The sequence below is a fragment of the Narcine bancroftii genome, chromosome 1, assembly GCF_036971445.1.
Source record: "Narcine bancroftii isolate sNarBan1 chromosome 1, sNarBan1.hap1, whole genome shotgun sequence".
NCBI classification, from domain to species: domain Eukaryota; kingdom Metazoa; phylum Chordata; class Chondrichthyes; order Torpediniformes; family Narcinidae; genus Narcine; species Narcine bancroftii.
The window spans coordinates 42,666,010-42,689,611 of NC_091469.1; the positions used below are offsets into that span (position 1 = coordinate 42,666,010).

Below are 23,602 nucleotides of genomic sequence, written 5' to 3' on the forward strand. Positions count from 1 at the left end.
TTCTCCCAGAATCACAGTGCGGCTTTCGCGCAAACAGAGGAACTACTGACATAGTCTTTGGCCTCAGACAGCTCCAAGAAAAGTGCAGAGAACAAAACAAAGGACTCTACATCACCTTTGTTGTCCTCACCAAAGCCTTCGACACCGTGAGTAGGAAAGGGCTTTGGCAAATACTAGAGCACCTCGGATACCCCCCAAAGTTCCTCAACATGGTTATCCAACTGCACGAAAACCAACAAGGTCGGGTCAGATACAGCAATGAGTTCTCTGAACCCTTCTCCATTAACAATGTCGTGAAGCAAGGCTGCGTTCTCGCACCAACCCTCTTTTCAATCTTCTTCAGCATGATGCTGAAACAAGCCATGAAAGACTTCAACAATGAAGACGCTGTTTACATCCGGTACCGCACGGATGGCAGTCTCTTCAATCTGAGGCGCCTGCAAGCTCACACCAAGACACAAGAGCAACTTGTCCATGAACTATTCTTTGCAGACGATGCCGCTTTAGTTGCCCATTCAGAGCAAGCTCTTCAGCACTTGACGTCCTGCCAAAATGTTTGGCCTGGAAGTCAGCCATCAGCCAGCTCCCCACCATGACTACCAGCCCCCCCACATTTCCATCGGGCACACAAAACTCAAAACGGTCAACCAGTTTACCTATCTCGGCTGCACCATTTCATCGGATGCAAGGATCGACAACGAGATAGACAACAGACTCGCCAAGGCAAATAGTGCCTTTGGAAGACTAAACAAAAGAGTCTGGATAAACAACCAACTGAAAAACCTCACAAAGATAAATGTATACAGGGCCGTTGTCATACCCACACTCCTGTTCGGCTCCGAATCATGGGTCCTCTACCGGCATCACCTACGGATCCTAGAACACTTCCACAAGCGTTGTCTCCGCTCCATCCTCAACATTCATTGGAGCGACTTCATCACCAACATCGAAGTACTCGAGATGGCAGAGGCCGACAGCATCGAATCCACGCTGCTGAAGATCCAACTGCGCTGGGTAGGTCACGTCTCCAGAATGGAGGACCATCGCCTTCCCAAGATCGTGTTATATGGTGAGCTCTCTGTCAGAAATAAAACTTCTCACACATGAGTCTCTTTAAAACTGATGACACGACAAGCTTTATTTACAAGTCTGCAGAGTTGGACTCAACTGGCTTCTCACCAGTTAAGCCCCGATACATACAGTGCATTGATTTTTATACCTTTTTTGTTTGTCCTTCCCCTTCTTTTTAACACTGTTTTAATTGGTTAGTTTTTATAAAATCATCCTAAGTACACTTGCATTTGTAATTATCATGTTTGTTACGTACACTACGAACTCTACACACACTAAATTCTGTTTCTCACTCTTTTTATCAATCTTTGGCTCCTGCATGTCTCTCTGTGACCATGAAAATCTCTGTTTGTTATAACATTGTCTAGCTGAACTTTTATGGTAAGCTCCCTGTCTATTCTGGCTTCCCCTTTTATGATTAATCATCACATTTTAACTTAAGCCCTTTCTAACCTAAATTCTCTATCTATAACAATTCACCCCTTTCTTTCTTTAAAATGTGTGTATTATTTCTGAATGGGGACCTTAACCCAGGGAAGAGAACCATCTTCTGATAAATCAATTTCGTGCTGAAGTAAAATTCTAACTGGGTCTCCCAGGCCCCCTGGTTGCATGGTCTGCCCTTTTGGCTTCTTCATCAGCCAGTCTGTTTCCAATTGCTGTCGGGGTATCTCCCTTCTGATGGCCTGGTATGTAGACCACTGCTATTTCCTGGGGTAATGTCAAGGCTTCTAAAGTCAGAGTAATCATCTGTTCGTGTGCCAATTCCTTTCCTCTTGATGTAATTAGACCACGCTCCTTCCAGATCTTACCAAAGGTATGCACTACCCCGTATGCGTATTTGGAATCAGTGTAAATCGTTCCAGTTTTCTCTGCCAGTATTCTGAGGGCTCTCTGCAAGGCATATAGTTCACAGGACTGTGCTGACCAGCTTCCGGGTAGTCTCGTGGATTCTACTACTTTCCAAGTATTTCCTTCTATTATAGCATACCCACTTCTTCTCATTCCGTCAACACATCTGGTGGAGCCTTCAATGTAGAATTCATATCCTTCTCCCAGAGGAGTATCGCAAAGGTCTTCTCGGGTCTTGGTCTGAAGATCCGTCAACTCGACACAGTCGTGCTCCACCTCTCTCTCTGTTTCACTGCCGTATAAAAACTGAGCTGGGTTGCAGCTATTAATCTTTGCAAACTGTAGATCTTCTCCGACCATTAAAATGGTTTCATACTTTAATATGCGAGAATCAGTCAGCGATCGATGGGCAGTTTGTGTTAATAAAACACTCACAGAATGGGAGGTGTACACAGTCATCTTTCCTCCAAAAGTAAGTTTACGTGCTTCCTCTACCAACAGAGCAGCAGCCGCTACTCCCTGGATACACGTCGGCCATCCACGAGACACTGGGTCCATCATTTTGGAAAGGAAAGCCACTGGGTGTCACTGACTGCCTTTTTCCTGTGTTAAAACTCCCACAGCTGTTCCTTGGTTATGAGTGACAAATAGCTGGAAGGGCTGTTTTAAAGAGGGCAGAGTGAGTACCGGGGCTCGTGTCAGGCGATGCTTCAAGTCCTCAAACCATCCCTCCTCCTCCTGGGTCCATTTCAATGGATATTCATTTTCATTTGTCAGCTTTTCATACATAAACTTCACCAACGCTGAGTAGTCCTCTATCCATAACCTACAGTAACCTAAGAGTCCCAGGAATTGTCTTATTTCCTTCTTATTACGGGGTAACGGCATTCTAGTGATTCCCGCAATCCGTTCAGGGGTAATCCATTTCTGTCCTTTACTTATCTGGTGTCCCAGATATACCACAGTTCTCTCAACGAACTGTAACTTGTTCCTGGACACCCGTAGACCCTTTTTCCCCAGATAATTCAAGAGTCTAATTGTATCTCCCCTCATTTCTTGTTCCTTGGGTCCTGATAATAGTAAATCGTCCACATACTGCATTAGTTGGGAATCATCAGATTGTGGATAGTCCACCAGGATTTGTTCTAGCATTTGTCCAAACAGGTTTGGAGATTCAGTGAACCCTTGGGGCAATACAGTCCACCGAAGCTGTCTCCGTCTGCCTGTCCATGGATTTTCCCATTCAAACGCAAACATATCTCTACTTTCCTCTTCTAATGGACACGTCCAGAAGGCATCCTTCAAGTCGATAACACTAAACCACTCATGGTCTGGGGGAATCCGACTCATAATAGTATAGGGATTAGGCACCACTGGGTGGCGGGTCTGAAGAATAGCATTCAAACTTCTTAGATCCTGAACTAGGCGATAGGATCCATCTGACTTTTTCACTGGGAGTATAGGGGTGTTATAAGGTGACATGCATTCTTCTAATAGTCCGTCTCGTATTAGAGTCTCAATTACCGGCTGTAGCCCTTTTCTCCCTTCCAAAGAAATAGGATACTGACGTTTCCTTACCGGCTGATGACCTGGTATTAATGTGACATGTAAAGGTGGGATGTCCAGACCTCCTCGATTTCCCTCCTTATACCAGACTCTCTCGTCAATCTGCCGTTCATCCTCTTCCTTTAGAGCACAGAGGTGGACTCGCACTTCTTTGTCCACAGGGAGAGCACCCAAACCTAGGAGAGCCTGTAAGTCCCTTCCTAGGAGGTTAAATCCAGCCGACGGTAACAACAAGAGGTCTTGTACCCCTTCTTTCTTTCAGTTTCACTGTTACTTGGGGAATTATCGATACCATTCTGGGAGCCCCTTCTATCCCAGAAATTTTCAAATTACTTTTTACAGGCTCAGTTCCGATTGGCACAGTTATTACACTACTTCGTTCCGCTCCTGTGTCCACCATAAACACCACCTCTTCTCCCTTGGGACCAATTTTTAGTTTTACCAGGGGTTCCCTCTTATACTTGGTCCCAAACATTTGGAACCCCTGACCCCCCTAATCTTCTTCCATAAGTTCGAGGGCACGCAATTCCCTCTTGTATCGGGGGCATTCCCTCTTAAAGTGTCCTTCCTCATTGCAGTAATAGCACTTAACGAACCTCCGGGGTCTTCCCTCTCTTGGATATCTTGGATTGTTTAGAGGAAGGTTTTGTTTTCTTTCCCCTCTGGATTTGGCATTCATCTGTCGGATAGTCTGTACCATAACCTTTGTCGCCCTCTTTTGATCTTCTTCTTCTCTCTGCACATATACTTTTTGCGCCTTTTTTAACAGGTCACTTAGGGGTTTTTCGCTCCAGTCCTCCTCCTTTTCTAGTTTCTTTCTAATGTCCTGCCATGATTTGGAAACAAATTCAATTCGAATAAGCTGTTCACCCATTGGTGTACTAGGGTCCACGCCCGCATACTGTTGGACATTCTTTCTCACCCTCTCCAAAAAATCAGTAGGGGACTCATCTTTCCCCTGGTGGTTCCCAAATGCCTTGGTGAAATTGTGACCCTTTGGCACAGCCTCCCGTATCCCTTTAATTGTCCACTCTCTATATTGTCTCATACTTGCCAATCCCTCGGGTGTTCGTTTGTCCCACCTGGGTTCATTTAAGGGATATTTTTGTTCATGGGGTCTGGGGTCCCCAGGTTGTTCATATTCCCACATGAGGAGGGCAGCCCGTCGAATCATCTGCCTCTCCTGGGGTGAGAATAATGTTCCCATTATTGCCTGCATCTCTTCCCACGTATATGTGTTTGGTCCCAGGAATTGGTCGAACTGTTCGGCCAGTCCCATGGGATCTTCCAATAGATTTTTCATTTCCTTCTTAAATCCCCGCACCTCCGTACTAGTTAAGGGAACGTTTACATATCCCGTTCCCCCTCCCGGTCCTCCCATTGGAACTTCCCTCAGGGGATTTAGGCTTACTGAAGACTTCGATGGTCCTGGACCAGTCTGGGATCTGGTCCAGGGTCGGTTTACCGGTGGAAGTTTAGGGTCCGACTCCCTTAATTCATCCCTTTGTTCCCGGCCCCTTCCGGGGCAATCAGATTCATCACCTTTCCCCTCCGGTAATGAGCTTTCCTCGGGCGCAGTAGGCACCGTGGGAATATAAGGAGGGGGAAGGTTGTCCAGAGGTTCCCATTTCTTTTCTCCCGCTACCCTCAATTTAAAACATTTTGTTAAGGATCCTGGCCAGGGAACCCAACAAAATGCATACGCTGACTCTTCTTGATTCACCTTTGGTCTCGAATTTACATATATGTTTAATGCTTGTCTAACCCAATCCTCATCAGATCCAAATTTCGGCCACCAGACCGAGGAACCTTTAATAGGTTGTTTCGACCAAAGGAGACAATTTTGGACCATCTTTTTCTTGTTTTTGTCTCGATATCTTTTACTATCCCAATTTTCAAACATTCTCCCCAAAGGGCTGTCAAGGGGAACTCCCAGGAATTGTCCTGAATTTTCAGACGAGCCCTTAGATTTTGATCCTCCCATTTTCCCACCTAGATCTGTTTATCGTTGCTGAGGACCCTCTCGTTCTGGACCCTACTCCCTTCTTCTCAGACGCCTCGTCGGAGGTACTGTCCCTCCTTCGGTTACCGCTGAGGTTTCCCTGGGGTTGACCCCTCTCTTCTCGGCACTTCGTCGGAGGTGCTGTCCCTCCTTCGGTTACCGCCGAGGTTTCCCTGGGGTCTATCCTAGAGTCCCACGACAGGGTCCTCATGCCACGACAAAAGCTCTATACCTGATCTATTATGTTAGGTTTTTTTATCCAAACAGGTGTATCCCGTTACACCTGTTACCCAATCCCCACACCACAATCGTAAGTCGTCACTTACCGGTGTCTTCCCGGGGATTGAACCGTCACCCCTCTCCTTTTCGTCTTGTCGTGTCACCTTGTCCGGATACCACTCGCTCAAACCGCCCGAGGCAATGAGCAAGGGACTAGGAGCCGCTGAACTCAGCGGGGTGCACCACCTCCGATGTCCCTCTTTCTCGCCTCCTCGCACGGCTGGAGTGTAGATCCCGGATGAGCCCCCAATTGTCAGAAGTACAAATTCTCACACATGAGTCTCTTTAAAACTGATGACACGACAAGCTTTATTTACAAGTCTGCAGAGTTGGACTCAACTGGCTTCTCACCAGTTAAGCCCCGATACATACAGTGCATTGATTTTTATACCTTTTTTGTTTGTCCTTCCCCTTCTTTTTAACACTGTTTTAATTGGTTAGTTTTTATAAAATCATCCTAAGTACACTTGCATTTGTAATTATCATGTTTGTTACGTACACTACGAACTCTACACACACTAAATTCTGTTTCTCACTCTTTTTATCAATCTTTGGCTCCTGCATGTCTCTCTGTGACCATGAAAATCTCTGTTTGTTATAACATTGTCTAGCTGAACTTTTATGGTAAGCTCCCTGTCTATTCTGGCTTCCCCTTTTATGATTAATCATCACATTTTAACTTAAGCCCTTTCTAACCTAAATTCTCTATCTATAACACTCTCCACTGGCCACCGAGACAGAGGTGCACAAAAGAAGAGGTACAAGGACTGCCTAAAGAAATCTCTTGGTGCCTGCCACATTGACCACCGCCAGTGCGCTGATATCGCCTCAAACCGTGCATCTTGGCGCCTCACAGTTCGGCGGGAAGCAACCTCCTTTGAAGAAGACCGCAGAGCCCACCTCACTGACAAAAGACAAAGGAAAAACCCAACACCCAATCCCAATCAACTAATTTTCCATTGCAACTGCTGCAACCGTGTCTGCCTGTCCCGCATCGGACTTGTTAGCTACAAACGAGCCTGCAGCTGACGTGGACATTACTCCTCCATTAATCTTCGTCCGCGAAGCCAAGCCAAAGAAAGAAGAGATAGGCTGAGTTTATTCTCACTGGAACTTAAGTGGTAAGGGTGATTGTATACATTGTAATGGCACCAGGCACCCAATGAGGGAAAGAACCACGCACAGTCAAAAGTGAGATGAACAACTGACTTTAATAGAATTCTCGCAGGTGTTTAAATCCCTTGTAACCCAATGATACTTGCGACTCGCAGGACCTTTATGACATCAGCTGCCAGGCTGTGGGCTTGCCCTGCACCCAGAGGTCTCATGGTCAGATCTACCACGGACTTGCCCACGACTCTGTGAGCTGGTTCACCTGTTGTGTGGGTGAGCCACCACAACATTCATTAAAGTCTGAGTGACATAGGATACTGTAGATAGAATCCTTTTCCCAAGGCAGAGGAGCCAAGAACTATAGGACACACTTGTAAGGTGAGTGAGGAGAAGCTTAAGGAACATCTAAGCAGGAGGGTAAATGTACATAAGGAAAATACACATCTAAATTGGATCTATTTTAATACAAGGAGTACAACTACTAAGGTAAGTGATCTCAAAGCTTTAAGACTTGGTCCTTTGATATTGTTTCCATCCCTGAGGCATGGTTGAAACTCAGGTAGAGACTGGAAACTAAGTATGCCAGGGTATAGAATATTCAGGTGGGAGTGTGGAGATATAAAAATGGAGATAGCATTACCTAATAGGTCAAAGAATGTCTTAATTCAGTATTGAGGTGAAAAATTCCAGAAGCCTACTCAAATACAGCTATATAGAAAGAAATAAGAACTTTAAAAAAATGTCATTTTGTTGGGTGGGTACTACAAACCTTCCAATTGTTAACAGGAACAAGAGGAACAGATATTTAGGCAAATAGCAGAGAGGTGTTACGAAAATAAGGTTAGAGTTGGAGGGAATTTCGGGTTCCCAAATATTAACGGGGATTGGCTTAGTTCGAAAGCTTCAGAGGGGACAACATTTTTGTGGTTTCTCAGGAGAGCATTTGACCTAGTTTGTACAGATAACAAGGGAAGGAGCATTACTTGGGTAATGTGCCTGACTGGTAAAGGGAGAGTCAGTGGGGAAGCATTTTGGAGATGTGAACATAATTCTATACATTTCAAAGTGGTTATAGAGAAAGATAGGGTAGACCAAGAATAAAAGTCTTTATCCATTGCTCATTACATAAGTAATAGGAGCAGGAGTAGCCTATCCAGTCCATCAAACCTGCTCTGCCATTCAACAATGGCAGAGGAAACATCTCTACTTTTCCCCACAACCCCTAATTCCTCTGCTCTGCAAATTTATCTACCCAAGACTTAAATACACCTAATGAAGTAGTCTCTACTGCTTACTTGGGCAGTGAATTTCACAGATTCATTATTCTTTGGGAGAAGTACTTCATCTTTGTCTCTGTCTAAAATCTACTTCTCTGAATGTTGAGACCTTACTCCGCTAGTTCTAGGACCTCGGTTGATCTGGTGGTGCAGCATACAATGCAATTTCATCTAACATCCCTGTAAAACCCATTCCCTGACTAAATGCAATTACAATGAGTTAATTGCATGAAATATACGTGTGGTGATTAAGTGCAGATGCCATTGCAACTGGAGAGAATTAAGCTTTAGTGCTCAACATTCCCCCTGAGTTTAAATGAGTCATGATGGTCCCTGCTATTTCCCACTGGTTTTATTTGTATTCAAGGGATTTCTTGTGCCTTTTTGAAGATCTGTAATTTTGAGCCCATGGATGTGTTGTTGTCTTTTGTGCTCTGTACTGGTGATGGTCTGACAAATGCTGTAGTCAGTTCAGTTGATCCCCCTTGAGATTATGCACATCTTATTCAAGAACGATTGGGACAACTAACTGCTCTGCATCTGAGGAGTAATTACAGCTGCCCATCTGTTGGCAAGACTGCAGACATAAGCCTATGTTGATGGGAATGGGATATTTTAGAAAGCCGGAAAATTTCAATCAAAACAGGTGAAGTTTTCATTATTTTTTAATCTTTTTTTTATTTTTCACACTATAAACCATACTGACCAAAATGCATACAGACATTTTTCTCTTGAATATATACAGTGTCATTTTCTCCCCTTCCCCCCTCCCTTCCCTTCCTCCCTCTCCCCCTTCCCATTTATTCGAAGTTCAATCTATGAGATACATTAAACTCGTTAAACAATGTTGTCACTTAATAAAAATAAACAAGAAATTTTTATCTTTTACTTTTATATACTGAGTCAGTTCATTTCATTGTCTTCTCCTTCTGTCATTTTGGGTGGTGGAGGTCCATGTTAGGATTTCTCTATTGTGTTTCATGTACGGTTCCCTTATTTGTTCGAAAATTGTAATGTTATTTCTTAAATTATATGTTATTTTTTCTAATGGAATACATTTATTTATTTCTATGTCCCATTGTTGTATTCTCAAGTTGTCTTCTAATTTCCAGGTTGACATAATACATTTTTTTGCTACAGCTAGGGCTATCGTAGTAAATCTTTTTTGTGCTCCATCCAAATCGAGTCCAAATTCTTTATTTCTTATATTACTTAGAAAGAAGATCTCTGGGTTTTTTGGTATATTGCTTTTTGTGATTTTATTTAATATCTGGTTTAGATCTTCCCAAAATTTTTTCACTTTCTCACATGTCCAAATTGCATTTATTGTTGTTCCCGTTTCCTTTTTACAGCGAAAACATCTGTCTGATACTTTTGGGTCCCATTTATTTAACTTTTGGGGAGTGATGTATAGCCTGTGTAACCAATTATATTGTATCATGCTTAACCTTGTGTTTATTGTATTTCTCATAGTTCCGGAGCATAGCATGAAGGGAAACCTTTATGTTTAGATCTTGTTCCCATTTTTGTTTAGGTTTACAGTTAGTTTCCTCGTTCTCCTTTTCTTGCAGTTTGATGTACATGTTTGTTATAAATATTTTAATTATCATTGTGTCTGTAATCACATATTCAAAATTGCTTCCTTCTGGTAACCTCAGACTGTTTCCCAATTTGTCCTTCAAATAGGTTTTCAGTAGGTGATATGCAAACCTTGTATCGTGAGTTATATTTATTTTTTCAAAAGATAATAATTTATTTCCCGAAAAACAATTTTCTATTCTTTTGATCCCTTTTCTCTCCCATTCTCTGAAGGAAAGGTTATTTATTGTGAAAGGGATTAGTTGATTTTGTGTCAATATTAATTTTTGTAGTTGATAATTTATTTTATTCCTTTCTACGTGAATCTTCTTCCAAATGTTGAGCAGATGGTGCAATACTGGTGAATTCCTACGTTGGACCAATTTTTCATCCCACTTATATAGTATATGTTCAGGTATCTTCTCCTCTATTTTATCTAGCTCTAATCTGGTCCAATCTGGTTTTTCCCTTGTTTGATAAAAATCTGATAGTTATCTTAATTGTGCTGCTTTATAATAATTCTTAAAGTTTGGTAGTTGTAAGCCTCCTTGTTTGTACCATTCTGTTAATTTATCTAGTGCTATCCTCGGTTTCCCCCCTTTCCATAAGAATTTCCTTATTATTTTCTTTAGTTCCTTGAAGAATTTCTCTGTTAGGTGAATTGGTAATGATTGAAATAGGTATTGTATCCTTGGGAAGATATTCATTTTAATACAGTTTATCCTTCCTATCAGTGTTAGTGGTAAGTCTTTCCAGTGCTCTAAGTCGTCTTGTAATTTTTTCATTAATGGCTGATAATTTAGTCTCCCTCACTGTTCGCGTTAGCTATAGAACCACTAGCAGAACTGATAAGAACAGAAAATAAAATACGAGGGATAAGAATAAAAGAGAAGGAATATAAAATCAGTCTATTTCCAGATGATGTTATAATATACTTAACAGAACCAGAAATATCAATAAAAGAATTACATAAGAAATTGAAGGAATATGGAGAAGTATCGGGGTACAAGATCAATGCAAATAGAAGTGAAGCAATGCCAATGAATAATGCGGATTTCACAAAGTTTAAGAAAGAATCACCATTTAGATGGCAAACACAAGCAATTTGATACCTAGGTATACAACTAAATAATAATCTCGGCCATCTATATAAACTAAGTTTTCGTTATTCATGACAACTATTCCCTGTGTTTAGATTTTGACATCTGGCAATGGCATGAACAAACTTTAAGCTTACTTGTTTGCTTCCAATTTAGTTAATTTCTCTCCAAATCTCATGGCATATGTCCCTCATACGTCTCGTTAATTCAATATAGATATTTCTTGTATTTAAAAATTATTTACTCTTTAAATATAAATGATTTTTGACAGGACTCATCCTGGTGATCACACAAAATATGGTACTATTCTATCTACCAATTACTTCCTACTCCATTATAATCCAAAAGCTATGACAATTTAATTCATGCCTCTTTCCCTTTATGGCTCCTTAATGATCCTGTTTGCCTCCACCTGTTCAAAGATTAATTCAACAAAAATGTTCTGATAGGGAAAAATAATTTATCTCAAGCAATACACAAAACTGCTCGAGATCCTCAACAGGTCATGCAGCATCAGGTCAAGTTTATTGTCATCTGATTGCACATGTACAACCCAACGAAACAGCATTCAAAACATGCAGGCACACAACCAGACAAAACTCACATATAGGCTAACGATATATATGTAGGATAAGTGTTCATCTATGCAAATAAATGAGAGTCTCAGATGTTAGTGTGAACAGTTGCTTTGGTCATTCAGCCTTCACACTGCCCATTAGAGGGAGGGGATAGATTAGATTAATTTTTAGGTTTTTTCATTTTTTTCCTTTATTTTATACAAGTTATTTCAACAAACGGGTTTAACATGGTCACATAGATCATTTCAATTAAATGTTTTTGAGGTATTATAATCAATTATTGATATAGTTTTATCTACTTTTTTTCTCATTGGCTTTTTTGTGGTGCTTATTTGTATGCAAATGAATTATTATGTAATTGTCAATTCTGCATTTATGCTTGTATGTTAAACTCAATAAAAATATTTTAAAAAGAAAGCATTCTCACTGCCCGTGGGAAGAAGCTGTTCCTCAGCCTGGTGGCGCTGGCTCTGATGCTTCTGTATCTCTTTCCCAATGGGAGTAGCTGAAAGATGCTGTGTGCAGTGTGGAAGGGGTCCTCAGTGATTTTGCATGCTCTCTTCAGACAATGATCCCAGTAGATCACATTGATAGGTGTTGGTGGGGGGGGGGGGGGGTTGGGGGAAGAGAGATGCCACTAATCCTCTCTGATTGACCTCTGATCCATTTCTTTGCAGCAACTGTACCACACTGTGATGAAGCCGGCCAGGATGCTCTCAATAGAGGTCCTGTAAAAGGTTGACATGGTAAATGTTGGGGGTCGCTGCTTGCCGTCGGCAGTGGGGCGGTCAGCGGTGGCAGGTCCCTGGTCGGCAGCATCAGGTCCCCGGTCAGCAGTGTCGGTGGGTACCGGGTCAGCAGCGTCAGTCACGGCAGCATCTCCCTGGTCGGCAGCAGTGGCAGGTCCCTGGTCAGCAGCGGCGGTGGGTACCTGGTCAGCTGCCTCGGTGGCAGTGGGTCCCCGGTCGGCAGCAGTGGCGGGTCCCGGTCGGCAGTGACGGCAGCTGGTCCCTGGTTGGTGGTGGCACCGGGTCCCTGGTCGGTACCGGTGGTAGCTGTTGTGGTCGGGGCTGTGGCCTGGTCGGCTGTTGCTTCGTGAGGTAGGGTGAATGTTATTGCAACATGGGTGGGTTGTACCTTGTGCACTCAATGTCTGCCCCATGACGTCAGGTGCTGTCGCGCGGTGGAGTCCTTGCTCTCATTGGATGAGAGCTCTGAGGAAGAAGTGTTTGAAATGGAGAGTGGCGACTGGGCTTCACACAAGGCACTGTGTTTGACGGCGACCATTTTGGAGCTACAGACTACAGCAAAGCTGCCATTTTTAAAGCACTTCCGGCACTTGGCTTTTCTCGCCGGGCACTGTGACCTGCTGTGCTTGTTCCTCCCACCAAAATAACACTTTAATACATTGCATCGGGCAGCGTAGCGGCAGTAGTAGGGTAGAGGGAGGGCATCTTACTCACATCAGAGTGTGGGGTCCAGCCCCTACAGTACATGTCCATACTTAAGACCGCAGCCTCCATTATCTCTGCGATCCAGATCACATCCTCTAGGTTTTCTTCCCCGTGCTCTAGCAGGTGCTGCCTCACCTCATTTGATCGGACCCCGACCACATAGGCATCCCAAATCAGATTGTCTGTGGTTTCTGCAGCAGTTCTGTCTGTGCAGGCACAATCCCTGCCCATTGCCCTTAGTGCCTGAATATAAGCTCTACAGGACTCACTGGGCTGTTGCCCCCTTGTAGCCACCTCACTGAGCTGAAGTTAATGAACAGCAGCTTGGCATATGCGACATCATTCTCCAGGTGGATCAGAACAGAGTGAAGGGACAAGGCTATAGCATCATCTGTGTACCAGTTTCTTCTATAGGTGAGGTGAAACAGATCCAGCAACTCTGGGAGATGTACTTTTATGTGTTCCATCTCAAGACACTCGGAGCATTTCATAATTATGGAGGGCATTAGTCATTGAGGCCTGTTATGGTCACCCTCTCGGGTACCAGGATGATGGTGGATGCCTTGAATCCTGCGAGAATGATGGCCTGCAGCAGCAACGTGTTGAGGATGTCTGTGATGCCCTCCATCATTTGGTCTGTGCAGTCTTTCAGTATCTGACCAGGTATGATGTCTGGTCCCACCACCTTTTGTGGGATCACCTTGGATAGGGATATCCTCACCTTGCCAAGGCTATGCAGGAGGGCTGTCTGTGCAACTATAGGAAGAAAAAGGAAAGAAAACCAACGCTTCAGGCTTGGGCCCTTCATTGGGATAGTTCCAGGCCTGAAACGTTGGTTTTCTCACCTTACTTCCGATAGATGCTGTATTGCTTATTGAGTTTTTCCAGTACTTCTGTGTATTACCCCACAATCACAGCAACTCCAGTCCTTTCTGTTTAACATCATTTATCTTACTTCAGCAGAACATCATTTATCTCATGTCAACAGTACAATTTTTTTTGTGGTGCATTTTTTTCCTCTGCTTCATTTCTACCACCAAGGTGTTTGGGATTGTTAGGCATGAGACATATTTTAAGAAATATGGGATAGAGGTAACAGTCAGTTAATACAAATGAGAATAAATCTTCAATGTAAGACAAGGATAGTTCTGGCAAAACAAGAATCCTAGATTGGGGAAAAAATATTTACAGAAATCTAAACTAGAGGGAGGGTTGGCATTACCCAACTTTAGAATTTATTACTGGGCAATTAATATTAGTTACTTAAGGTATTGGTTGAATTATTCAGAATTATCTCTAAATCCCCATTGGGTAAATTTAGAAATTAAACCGATACAAAATTTTTCAATTAGCTCTATTTTGGGAGCTGCTCTCCCTTTTACTCTTACTAAATTATATAAACAAATTGATAATCCAATGGCTAAACATACACTACGTATATGGTTTCAATTCCGGAGATTTTTTGGCCTAAGTCATTTTATCTTGGAAACTCCTAATGTACTAAATTTCCTTTTTCATCCCTCTCTAATTGATCAAGCTTATTTACTCTGGAAAGTTAAAGGTATAACATGCTTTTCGGATTTATTCTTGGATAACTCTTTCATGTCATTTGAACAATTATCCATGAAATATGATTTACCTCGATCTCATTTCTTTCGATATTTGCAGATTAGGAGTTTCTTAGTTTCGACTTTACCCTCTTTTCCCAATCGGGAGACTACGACTGTTTTAGAGGATATACTATATTCAAAATTCCCTCCAAAAGGTGTGATATCTAAATTATATAATATAATTACAAAAATAAATTCTGGGACTTTTGAAAAGTTTAAAAATGATTGGGAAAGAGAACTCAACCTTCATATTTCTAATGAAAATTGGAATAAAATTCTGCTACTGGTAAACTCTTCTTCTCTATGCTCAAAACATTCACTAATACAGTTTAAAGTTGTTCATAGAGCTCATATGTCTAAAGATAAACTCCATCGCTTTTATTCTCATATCGATCCTATATGTGATAAATGTCAATTGGAAATAGCTTCCCTTACACATATCTTTTGGTCCTGTCCCTCTTTACAGAATTATTGGAAGGAAATTTTTTCCATTATATCTACTGTTTTGAATATTAATTTACAACCACATCCCATTACTGCAATTTTTGGATTACCTATGATAGATTTGACTTATTTATCTCTTCCTGCGGATCGTATGATTGCTTTTCTTACACTAATGGCTAGAAGATCTATACTATTGAATTGGAAAGAGGTTAATCCTCCCACTGTTTTCCAATGGTTTACCCAAACTATACTATGTTTAAATTTAGAGAAAATTAGAAACTCTGTCTATGAATCCCCTTCTAAGTTTGAGTTAACCTGGTGACCATTTATTCAATATTTTCATTTGTGGTGAGTTGATCTGGCTCTGTTTTCTTTCTATGATTATGTATGATAATTGGGCTGTAAGATGAGATCGGAGTGATCGGCGTGGTTTAGCTATATCTGTAGGTTTTTTTTAAAGTTTTTTTTAAAGTTTTTTTTAATTCAGATTTGTTTTTTCTTCTTTTTTGGGTTTTTTTTTCTCTTTTTTCATATATTGTTATTAATTATATCTTTTTTTTAGAGATAGTTCACACCCTAAACTGATCTAATTTTTTTTTTATGATATATTTTTATTCTGTAATATTATTGTTTAATATCTCTGTATTAATTCATTACTTACTATGTATTTTTTATATCTCTTTGAACTGTATGTGTTTATAAATTATAATAATAATAAAAAGATTGAAAAAGAAAGAAAAAGACAAGGATAGTTATATAATTACCAGTATGCATCATTATTGACAGAGAGAGCTATCTCTTTTTTTTTTTTTTTTTTAATTTTTTATTTTTCACACCATAAATCACAATAGCCATGATATACACTTTTTCTTTTCCACACATTTACAGTGACTTTTTCTCCCTCCCCCCTCCCTCCTCCCAAGCCACCCCCCCATCCCCCCCCCCTCATCCATTTTAGTTATACAATCTAGGTTGCATTAATTCAGTTAGACAATGTTGTCATTCAACAAAAATACACCAGAAATTCTACTGAGTCCATTCTTTTCTTTTCTTCTCCTTCCATCAACTTAGGTAATGTTTGTTCCCGGTAGGTTTTCGCTATTGTATTTAATGTAAGGCTCCCATACTTGTTCGAATATTTCAATATTATTTCTTAAACTATATGTTATTTTTTCTAATGGAATACATTTATTCATTTCTATATACCATTGTTGTATTTTCAAATTATCTTCCAATTTCCAGGTTGACATAATACATTTTTTTGCTACAGCTAGGGCTATCTTAACAAATCTTTTTTGTGCATCCTCCAAGTCAATTCCAAATTCTTTATTTTTTATGTTACTTAGGAGAAAGATCTCTGGATTCTTTGGTATATTGTTTTCTGTTATTTTATTTAATATCTGATTGAGATCATCCCAAAATTTTTCTACTCTCTCACATGTCCAGATTGCATGAATTGTTGTTCCCCTTTCTTTTTTACATCGAAAACATCTATCAGATACTGTTGCGTCCCATTTATTTAACTTTTGCGGTGTAATGTATAGTCTGTGTAACCAATTATATTGTATCATACGCAGCCTCGTATTTATTGTATTTCTCATCGTTCCAGAGCATAACTTCTCCCATGTTTCCTTTTTTATCTTTATATTTAAATCTTGTTCCCATTTTTGTTTAGTTTTACCATTTGTTTCCTCATTTTCCTTTTCTTGCAGTTTAATATACATATTTTTTATAAATCTTTTGATTAACATTGTATCTGTAATCACATATTCAAGGTTACTTCCCTCTGGTAAACTCAAGTTGCTTCCTAATTTATCTTTCAAGTAGGATCTCAGTTGGTAATATGCCAGCGCTGTATCTCCCGTTATATTGTACTTATCTCTCATTTGTTCAAAGGATAAGAATCTACTTCCTGAAAAACAATTTTCTATTCTTTTAATCCCTTTTTTTTCCCATTTTCTAAAGGCAAGGTTGTCTATTGTAAAAGGGAGTAGCTTATTTTGCGTCAATATTAGTTTTGGTATTTGGTAATTTATTTTATTTCTTTCTACATGAATCTTCTTCCATATATTGAGGAGATGGTGTAATACTGGAGAAGTTCTATGTTGTACCAATTTTTCGTCCCATTTATATAATATGTGTTCAGGTATCTTTTCCCCTATTTTATCTAATTCTAGTCTCGTCCAGTCTGGTATTTCCCTTGTTTGATAAAAATCTGATAGGTACCTTAATTGTGCGGCTCTATAATAATTTTTGAAGTTTGGCAATTGTAAGCCTCCTTGTTTATACCATTCTGTTAATTTGTCTAGTGCTATCCTCGGTTTCCCCCCCTCTCCATAAAAATCTCCTTATTATTTTCTTTAACTCTTTGAAGAATTTTTCTGTCAGTTGTATTGGCAATGCCTGAAATAAGTATAGTATCCTTGGAAAAATGTTCATTTTAATACAGTTTATCCTTCCTATCAGTGTTAGTGGTAGCTCTTTCCAATGCTCTAAATCGTCCTGTAATTATTTCATTAGTGGATTGTAGTTGAGTTTATATAATTGGCCTAGATTTTTGTTTATTTGCACACCTAGGTATCTTATTGCCTGCGTTTGCCATCTGAATGGGGATTCCTCCTTAAATTTTGAGAAATCCGCGTTATTCATAGGCATTGCTTCACTTTTATTTACGTTTATCTTGTATCCCGACACTTCTCCATATTCCTTCAATTTCTTATATAGTTCTTTTATTGATAGTTCTGGTTCTGTTAAGTACACTATCACATCATCCGCAAACAGACTGATTTTATATTCCCTGTCTTTTATTTTTATTCCTTTTATATTATTATCTCTTCTTATCGATTCTGCTAGTGGTTCTATAGCTAGCGCAAACAATAATGGTGATAGTGGGCATCCCTGCCGCGTTGACCTGCTTAAGTTAAATTGCTTTGATACATGTCCATTTACTGTCACTTTCGCTAACGGTCCCTTATATAATGCTTTAATCCAATTAATATACTTCTCCGGTAAACTGAATTTTTGCAATACTTTGAACAAGTAATTCCATTCTACTCTGTCGAAGGCCTTCTCTGCGTCTAAAGCAACTGCTACTGCCGGTGCTTTATTTCCTTCTACTGCATGAATTAAGTTAATAAATTTACAAATATTGTCTGTTGTGCGTCTTTTTTTGATAAATCCAGTTTGGTCTAAATTTACCATTTTCGGTACCTGTTCTGCTAATCTGTTCGCTAATAGTTTAGCTATTATCTTATAATCTGTGTTTAGCAGAGATATTGGTCTATATGACGCTGGTGAGAGTGGATCTTTCCCTTGTTTTAGTATCACTGTAATTATTGCTGTTTTACATGAATCTGGTAAGTTTTGTGTCTCATCAATCTGGTTGATTACATCCAGGAGGGGCGGTATTATTAGGTCTTTAAATGTTTTGTAGAATTCTATTGGGAGTCCATCCTCTCCTGGTGTCTTATTATTTGGTAAATTTTTTATTATCTCTTGTATTTCTACTGTTCCAAATGGTTCTGTTAATTTATTTTGTTCCTCTATTTGTAGTTTTGGTAGTTCAATTTTAGTCAAAAATTCATCTATTTTCCCTTCTTTCCCTTCGTTTTCGGTTCGGTATAATTGTTCATAGAATTCTCTGAAGTTTTCCTTAATTTCTTTTGGATTATATGTAATTTGTTTGTCTTTTTTCCTTGTTGCCAATACCATTTTCTTAGTTTGCTCTGTCTTAAGCTGCCATGCTAGGATTTTGTGTGTTTTTTCCCCTAGTTCATAATATTTCTGTTTTGTCTTCATTATATTCTTCTCCACCTTATATGTTTGTAATGTTTCATATTTTATTTTTTTATCCGCCAATTCTCTTCTTTTGGTTGTATCTTCCTTTATTGCTAATTTTTTTTCTATGTTTATTATTTCCCTTTCCAACTGCTCTGTTTCCTGATTATAGTCCTTCTTCATCTTGGTTGCATAACTTATTATTTGCCCTCTAATGAATGCTTTCATTGCGTCCCATAGTATAAACTTATCTTCCACTGATTCCGTATTTACTTCAAAGTACATTTTTAATTGTTTTTCAATAAATTCTCTAAAATCCTGTCTTTTAAGTAGCATGGGGTTTAATCTCCATCTATACATTCTTGGAGGGATGTCTTCTAGCTCTATTGCCAATAACAGGGGTGAGTGGTCCGATAATAGTCTAGCTTTATATTCCATTTTCCTAACTCTCCCTTGTATGTGGGCTGATAACAGGAATAGGTCTATCCTTGAGTATGTTTTATGTCTAGTCGAGTAGTATGAGTATTCCTTTTCTTTTGGGTTTTGTTTCCTCCATATGTCCACAAGTTTCATTTCTTGCATTGATTTAATTATAAATTTGGTTACTTTGTTCTTCCTGTTAATTTTTTTCCCCGTTTTATCCATATTTGGATCCAAATTCAGATTGAAATCCCCTCCTATTAGTATGTTCCCTTGCGTATTAGCTACCTTCAAAAAGATATCTTGCATAAACTTTTGATCTTCTTCGTTAGGTGAATATATATTAAGTAGATTCCAAAGCTCTGAATATATCTGACATTTTATCATAACATATCTCCCTGCTGGATCTATTATTTCCTCTTCTATTTTAAATGGCACATTTTTGCTAATTAATATAGCCACTCCTCTTGCTTTTGAATTATACGATGCTGCTGTTACATGTCCTACCCAATCTCTCTTTAATTTCTTGTGCTCCAATTCAGTTAAATGTGTTTCTTGGACAAATGCTATATCTATTTTTTTCCTTTTTCAGTAAATTTAGTAGTTTCTTCCTTTTAATTTGGTTATGTATTCCATTAATATTTAGAGTCATATAGTTCAGCGTAGCCATTTTATATTTTGTTTATCTTCTCTTTCCGTTTTTCCATCATTACCTTTCCTCCTTTTCCATTTCTGTTTTCTTATTTTCAACTCTTTACCAGACAACATTCCTACAACATCCAACATTTTCCTTATTCTCCTATTTCTATCTTCTTTATCCCCAATCTCCCCTTCCCCTCCTGAGTTGCCCTTTATCCCTTGTCGGACAACCACATCTCCCCTCTCCATTTGGATTTGCGAATCCACTCGCAAGCGTCAACTGATTTTGCAGTGACCGCTCTTTTCCCCCCACCCAGCCCCCCCCAGAAAAGATTTCGTTTTTTATATGTCACAAAGGTCACTCTTTTAGTTCCCTCCTTATTCTCTCTATTCCATTACCTTCCCTTATTAATTCTTGTCTATACTCTCTATGTTTTCCTCTAATTACAGATACTTTCACATATGCCCATTGTCTCTATTCACTCTTATACCTCTTTACCCGCATACATATCAATCGTGGTCATTTTTACCCTCCTTACCCGTCTTCATCCCTCAGTCTATTTTTGTCTTTACCCACATACATATCAATCGTGATAATTTTTGCTCTCATTACCCGTCTTCATCCCTCAGTCTATTTTTGTAATTGTTCTGCAAATTTTCGTGCTTCTTCTGGATCCGAGAATAGTCTGTTTTGTTGTCCTGGAATAAATATTTTCAATACCGCAGGATGCTTCAGTGTAAATTTATATCCTTTCTTCCATAAAATCGCTTTTGCTGCATTGAACTCTTTTCTCTTCTTTAGGAGTTCAAAGCTTATATCTGGATAAATGAAGATTTTTTGCCCTTTATACTCCAGTGGTTTGTTGCCCTCTCTTACTTTTTCCATTGTCTTCTCCAGTACCTTTTCTCTTGTAGTATATCTTAGGAATTTTACTACAATAGATCTTGGTTTTTGTTGTGGTTGTGGTTTAGAGGCCAATACTCTATGTGCCCTTTCTATTTCCATTTCATGCTGTAGTTCTGGACATCCTAGGGTCTTAGGGATCCACTCTTTTATAAACTCCCTCATATTCTTGCCTTCTTCATCTTCCTTAAGGCCCACTATCTTTATGTTATTTCTTCTGTTATGGTTTTCCATTGTATCTATTTTTTGAGCTAGTAGTTCTTGTGTCTCTTTAGTTTTTTTATTAGATTTCTCCAATTTCTTTTTTAAGTCTTCTACCTCCATTTCTGCTGCTACTGCCCGCTCTTCCATCTTGTCCATTTTTTTTCCCATTTCTGTTAAGGTCATCTCCATTTTAATTATTTTCTCCTCTGTGTTGTTTATTCTTTTTCTTAAATCATTGAATTCCTGTGTTTGCCATTCTTTAAATGACTCCATGTATCCTCTAACAAGAGCAAGTACCTCCTTTACCTTGCCTTTCTTTTCTTCTTCTATTTCCCTGTACTCTTCCTCTTCCTCTTCTTCTTCCTCTGGGTTGGCCATCTGTTGTTTCTTTGCTGCCCTTTCCTCCTCTTCTTTCTTGTTTCCATTGTCTTCTGTGGTCTCTTCTTGCTGCAGGTGTTCTGCAGCTGTCGTTGCCGGCTGTGGAGATCGACTCCCCAGCTGGTCCCCCCTCCCGTCGGTGTGTTTTTTTTCATGCGCGGTTGCGCACTTTTACTCGGCTCTGTGAGCCATTGTTGTAGTTCTCTTTCTACCGACCTGAGGTAGTGGGGTCTTCTCTCCACAGCGGGCCTCTTCGGACAGGTAAGGCCTTCACCTTTTTCCTCCGTTGTCTTCTCTTCCTCTCTTCTTTCCGTTGATTTTGATTTTTCTCCTTTTGTCTCCATCTTCTTTCCACCTTTATATTCACTTTTCTTTAACTTGTATTTCTGTGCCTTTGTATTTTCTCTTGTTTTTCCCGACTTTTCTGGAGAGGGCTGGAGTTCACCGTCCGGCCACTACTCCATCACGTGACTCCTCCCGAGAGCTATCTCTCAATGCAATAGTAAAATAAGTCTTTCAGTATCTAGATGCTTAGCAAAGGTGTTTGAATGCAGTTTCAAAAGATCCTCTTCCAATAAATATGGAATTCTATGAAATCATATGCCTATTTTCAAAATATTGCCTAAACTCCTGATATTTAATTGCCTGTTATTATCTTTGTGCTTTAAATATGATGAAATCTCATTGTACTTTGATTCAGTGAGATTCTGCAAAGATTCCCGAGTCCCTGCTTGGTACACTCCATGAAGACATTTTATTTCTTTGGCTCCAGTCTCTGTGTGGCTCATTCAAAGCCACAACATTTGAGTGCAAGTCTTGGATCTGTTCATTATGTTCATGACCCACGAAGTGGCCAGTGTCCTCAGCAGCCTAAGAGGATGAGTTTAGCTCTCAGTAATTAGATCTGTCCAAGCCAAACAACCGCACGATCACAAACTATCAAGAACTGGAGGAATTGGTTCAAGGTGTAACTGTGTAGATGTGTAAGGTAACATCTACCAGAGTTTTCTTGAATATGTAAATAGAAAACTTGAGTTCAGTCCACCAGAAGATCTTGAATGTGGGGACATGAGTGGCTGCAGTATATATACCTACCATTACACGTCATTCCCATCAAGACAGGCAGAAAGCATGTCAGATCCAACCTCAGACATAAGTGGAAGCAGGATTCTGAAATAAAGGACCTTGGTAGAATAAGTTTTATTTGTTCTAGAGTCAGACACATTAGCCGAGAATGTCAGACAAACAGGTCACATAATCCAAGTCCCATCATAATCAGAGATTGGAACTTGAGAATGCTTGGAAGTTGTTGGAATAGTGGAAGAAGTGTGGCTTAGAATGTTTGCTTGTCCATGACCAATAACTTAGAATTTTTTTGTTTTAAAGCAGTGGTTCTCAACCTTTTTCTTTCCACTCACAAGTATTCCCTATGCCATCAGTGCTTTGTGATTAGTAAGGAATTGCTTAAGGTGATATGTGGTTGGAAAGAAAAAGTTTGAAAACCACTATTTTAATTGTACCTAATTGACTTGTTATGTGCACGGTTTCATAATTCAAAAGGAAATGTGCCAATGACTATTTGTCTTAAGCAAAATATTTCAGTAACAATTGAGTCTAGAGCAGTGATTCTCAACCTTCCCTTCTCACTCACACACCACTTTAAATTACCCCTTTCTAATCACAGAGCACCATTGGCATAGGGATTGCTTAAGATTGAGTGGAAAGAAAAAGGTTGAGAACCACTGTTTTAAAATCTTAAAGTTTAAATGCTTCCTTGAAACGTGCTTGATGTGCAGTTGTATTTTAAGATGATAAGTATTTAACCCTTGTAAGTAAGTAAAGGCTGACTGGCATAATGTGAATGGTTAGTGAATGGAAAAATGCTACATAAGATGGCAACTTGTAAGTTCACATTAATTTACACAGGGTGGAGAGAGAGAATGAGTGCAAAGGTTATTACGTGCATTATGAGCTGAAAACCCAGCAGCAACAGAAATTCACCAAGATAACTGGTTATCTAAATAAAAGTTACTTTTAATTATCTTTAAACATGAAAACAGGATCAAACTTTAACTTATTGCTATTAACTTAACCCCCTTCTAATTCTAAGTGAACGTATATGTAATGTGTATGTAAGTTCAGAAAAGTTCATTGATTCACAGTCCAATCTCACTTCTCACTCCTCCAAGCTCATTGGTTCCAAGTAATTTTTATACTGTGCACAGAATTTAACATTTATGAATTTCACCAGGCTTTGTTGCTTGAAAGGTAAATGGTTACCACTCAGGAAGGTTCTTGTTGGTTTTCAGAGAGAGATTTGTTATTCGCTGGACACAAACTAATTCCTTGTAACCAG

The 23,602-nt window shown here is 39.6% G+C and overlaps 1 protein-coding gene and 1 long non-coding RNA gene across 5 annotated transcripts in view; one reads left to right on the forward strand and one right to left on the reverse strand.

Moving 5' to 3' along the window:
* LOC138757503 (craniofacial development protein 2-like) overlaps positions 1–6,659 on the reverse strand; it is a 30,247-nt gene extending 23,588 nt beyond the window's left edge. Inside the window, exons 1-2 of one of the 3 annotated variants that reach the window (XM_069924971.1) lie at positions 5,818–6,659; positions 821–1,078 (exon numbers count right to left, since the gene is read on the reverse strand). The gene's annotated coding sequence lies outside the window, so the exon portion shown is untranslated. The remainder of the gene's footprint in view (positions 1–820; positions 1,079–5,817) is intronic. The other 2 variants (XM_069924981.1, XM_069924992.1) reach the window with 2 other exon arrangements.
* A 417-nt stretch (positions 6,660–7,076) lies between these two features.
* Positions 7,077–23,602, forward strand: part of LOC138757514 (uncharacterized) — a 58,623-nt gene continuing 42,097 nt past the window's right edge. For both annotated transcript variants that reach the window (XR_011353640.1, XR_011353641.1), the window contains exon 1: positions 7,077–7,261. This is a non-coding gene — a long non-coding RNA (uncharacterized lncRNA). The remainder of the gene's footprint in view (positions 7,262–23,602) is intronic.